The sequence below is a fragment of the Penaeus chinensis genome, chromosome 13 (genome assembly GCF_019202785.1).
Source record: "Penaeus chinensis breed Huanghai No. 1 chromosome 13, ASM1920278v2, whole genome shotgun sequence".
In the NCBI taxonomy this organism is placed as follows: domain Eukaryota; kingdom Metazoa; phylum Arthropoda; class Malacostraca; order Decapoda; family Penaeidae; genus Penaeus; species Penaeus chinensis.
Window position 1 is genome coordinate 10902266 of NC_061831.1, and position 5000 is coordinate 10907265.

General features: G+C 22.5%; 1 protein-coding gene across 1 annotated transcript in view; it reads left to right on the forward strand.

Moving 5' to 3' along the window:
- The window catches only part of LOC125031841 (oxytocin receptor-like), a 25807-nt gene that overhangs the window by 12031 nt on the left and 8776 nt on the right, over positions 1–5000 (forward strand). The gene's annotated exons all lie outside the window — the stretch shown is intronic.

Consider the following 5000-nt stretch of genomic DNA (forward strand, 5'->3'; position numbering starts at 1 on the left):
AATAAAAAAAATAATAATAATAAATAAAAAAAATAAAAAAAATAATAAAATAATAATAATAATAAAAAATAATAAAAAAAATAAATAAAAAAACAAAACAACCCCCCCCAAAAAAACAATTAAAAGAAAAAAAATTAATAAAAATTAAAATGAAAAATATAATAAGAAATAAAAAAAAAAAAGTTAGAAATTGAAAAAATTGGAAATTTGGAAAAAAAAAAAATTAATAAAAAAAAAAAAAAGTTTTGAAAAATATAATTAAAAAAATTAAAAATTATTTTTTGGGTTAAAAAAAATTTTTTGGTTTTTAATTTTAAAATGTAAAATTATAAAAAAATAATGGGGTTTAAAAAAATTAATTATTTGTAATAATTTATTAAATGTTTGTAATTGGGTTAAAGAAAAAAAATTTGAAATAAGGGGGAAATAATTGGTAATAAGATAAAAAAAAAAAATTAATGGTAATTGTAAAAATTTTAAATAAAAATTAAAAAAAATAAATTTAAAGAAATTTTTTGGGAAATAATGATAATAATGAAAAATGAAATAAAAATTTAAAAAAATTTTAAAAAATAAAATGATTAAAGAAAAATGTAAATAAAAATTTTTAAAAATAATAAAGGTAAAAAATAATAATTTAATTTAAAAATGTTATGTAAAAATAAATAAAAAAAATTTGGGTTTTGGGTAAAAATATAATAAAAATAAAAATAATATAATAAAAATAAAAATAAAAATAAAATAAAATTATTTTATAATAAAATATAAAATAACAAAAACCAAAACAACAACAAAACAACAATAAAAATAAATTTTAAAATAAAATAAAAAAAATTAATAAAAATTATGGTAAAAAATTTTTTAAAAAAAATAATTTTATTTGGGTAAAAGAAAAATGATTAAAAAAAAAAGAAATAATGAAATAAAAAAAAATTGTAATAAAAAAAAAAATATTTGTAATTGGTAAAAAAATTTAAAGAAGAAATAATGATAATAATGATAGTAAAGGAAATAATAATAATAACAATAATAATGATGATAATAATGATGATGATAATGATAACAATAACAATAACAACAACAAAACAACAATAATAATAATGATTATGATAATAATGATAATAATGATTATAATATTGATAACGATGATAAAATACTGAGATATAATAAAAATGATACATATAAAAATAGAACCAGCATATATCAATAATGCAAATTAGCTCAAACCGAAATCCAACGTTGCAACAGAGAACTAGACTACATTCTACATATATTATTCAACGTATATTCATTTATTCATATTACTCACATTCAATCCATTTATTTCTGAACACTCGCACGGGTCGTTCGCCTGGCCTCGCACACCCGCGTGCTCGGAAGTCAACAACAGAACCGACCTATATAACTTGAGACTCAATACAAGGGCGAGAAAGGAAATCTCATCCCTCTCACTTATGCATGTCTCTAACCCCTCTGGCGCTACAATGCTCTGACATCACATAAATCACCTTTGGCATGCGGTGTCTGTCTGTCTGGAGGGGAAAGAGAGAGTCTACCTGTGTAAGGATAAGGTGCAATAGCGTGCCGAACGTGTATTTTACTCGCGACGGGAATGCAAGGTTGAAAGTTCCTTCCCGACCTCCTCGTGTTCGAATCCAAGACGAAACGGCGTTACTCTTTTTTCGGATTGGTTGGGAAGGATATCAATTTTCAAAGTTAGATTAGCTTTTGGCAGCCGAGTCGGAAAGGAGAGTAAGAGAAGTGTTGATATAAAGAAAAGCCAAAGAAAACAAAAAGAGAGAAAAAAAAGGCAATTTGATTTGAATAAACAGAATGCCAGAGTCTTGTATTCAAATGACAGTAGTGAAATAACTGTCTGGGTAGGTTAGTTTCGAAATTTACTGAATACATGATCAGGAACAGCGACTGAGCGTTAATTAACCTCTGGGGACGTGAACTAACATGCTATATCCCCCCCCCCCACTCCTCCCCCCCCCCCAAAAAAAAAAAAAAAAAAAACAAGATTATTTCAAGACACTTAATAAATTCGCCAATCTCTCATTTTTACAAAATTAAACATTTGATAAAAAAGAAAGAAAGAAAAGAAAAGAAAAGAAAAAAAAAAAAAAAAAAAAACGTGTTTTCGACGCGGACCCAGAACTAACGTAAACATTATGCAAAAACTTTCAAGATGAAGCCAAGACTCAGAAGCAGCTGCTCATGTTAACTCGAGATAACGTGTCGTTATATTTTATGTTAGAATAGTGATAACGATAAGAATATTTATGGCGATTAAAGTTATTATGGTTACGATGATGATGGTGATGTTGATGGTGATGATAATGATTATGGTGATAATGAATGTGATGGTGATGATTAATGTGATAGTGATAAAGATGGCTATGATTGTGATGATGGTGATGATGGTGATGATGAATGTGATGGTGATGAGGATAATGCTGGTGATGATAATGATAATGGTGATGCTGATTGTGATAATGATGCTGGTGATGATGATGGTGTGATGATGGTGATGATAATGATTATGGTAATGAATGTGATAGTGATGATGGTGATGATTCTGATGGTGAAAATGAATTTGATAATGACTGTGATGAGGATGATGGTAATGATGATAATGATGATGGTGATGATGATGGTGATGATGATGATGATAGTGATGACGATAATGATTATGGTGATGAATGTGATGATGATGGTGATGATGATAATGATGATGATGATGATAATGATTATGGTGATGATGAATGTGATGGTTATGAATGTGATAGTGATGATGGTGATGATTCTGATGGTGATGAGGATGATTCTGATGGTGATGATGGTGAAAATGAGTGTGATGGTGATAATGAATGTGATGATGATGGTGATAAATGTGATGGTGATATGGTGATGATAGTAATGAATATGACGATAATATAATGATGACAATTATGTGTTGAATTATGAGAATAACAATAATAAAAATGATAATGATAATTATAATAATTGATGATAATAATGGTAATCATAATAAAAATGACAGTAAAAATTATAATTATAATGAAGATGATACGGATAATAGCAATAATACTATGATATTAGGTAATACAGGTAATGATGACAACAATGAAGATGATGATAATAACAATAATAATATAATAATAACAATAGTAATGATACTAATAACAGAATAAGAAAAGTAATAATGATAGTAATAATAATGATAACAATATTAATAATGATAATAATAATATTAATAATAATAATAATAATAATAATAATAATAATAATAATAATAATGATAATAATAATGATAATGATAATGATAAGGATAATAATAATAGTAATAATGATAATAATAATGACAATAATAACAAAAATAGTAATCGTAATGACAGTAATAAAAATAACAAAAATCAAAATAATACTAATAACAATAATAGTTGTAATGATAACAATAAAGATAATGATCATTATCATTATTATCATATGATTATTAATATGATTATTATTGCTATCATCATTATTATATTACCACTACTACTACTACTACTATAATTACTATTATCATCATCATTATCATTATTGTTTTCATATTGCTATTACTCTTATTATTATAACTGTTATTGTCATCGTTTCTATCATTATTCCTCTTAGTACTATCATTATTATTATCGTTATTATTATTATCATCACTATTGTTTTTTATAATTATCATTATTATCATTTTCTTCTTCTTATTTTATTATTATTGTTATCATTACTATTATCAGTATTGTTTCATTTATTGATATCGTTATCATTGTTATTATCATTATCATAATGGTTATCATTATATTATTGTTATTTTTATAAATTTATCATTATCATTATTATTATTATTGTTATTAGTAGTAGTAGTAGTATAGTATTATTATTATTATTATTATTATTATTATTATTATTATTATTATTATTATTATTATCATTATTATCATTATCATTATGACTGTTACCACTGTTATTATCATTATTATCATTATTATTATTATTATTATTATTATTATTATTATTATTATTATTATTATTATTATTATTATTATTGTTATCATCATCATCATCCTCATCATCATCATCATCATGATTATCATTATTACATTTTTTATTATTATTATTGTATATGTAAATATATATTTTTTATCATTTTTATTATCATTATTATTATCCTTATCATTATCATTACTATTATTATTATTATAATTGTTGTTGTTATTATTATTACTATTATGATTATCCTTATTATTATCATTATTATTATTATTGTTTTTGTTATTATTATCATTACTGTTATTATTATCATCATTATTATTTTTATTATTATCATTATCATTATTCTTATTAATTTCATTACTATTATTACTATCATTATCATTAATATCATTATTGTTATTCAACCTTAGTAATAATAATGATAATGATAATAATAATAGAAATACAATCATTGTTATTATCAGTATTATCAGCATTATCATCATTATTACTATGATTGTTTTTATTGACATTGTTTTTTATTATTATTATTATTAGTCGTAATAGTAGTAGTAGCAGGTGTATTATTATCATTATTATTCTCATTCTCATTATTACTATTATTATTATCGTTGTCAATATTCTAATTTATCATTATCATTATTCTCATTATCGCTTTCATGATTATTATCATTATTATTATCATCATAATAATTTGTTATCATTGTTATTGTTATTATTATTATTATTATTATTATTATTATTATTATTATTATTATTATTATTATTATTATTATTATTACCGTTTTAATCATTGTTCATATTGTTACTATTATTCTTATTATTTTTATTATTGTCATTCTCATCTTCGTCGTCATTATCACCCCTAACATTAGTGCTGCTAGTGAATAACTATGAATAAAATCTATTTTGGCATCCGTATTAAAGGTTATATCATCATCAGCAGGAGAATCATCGTGATTATGTCT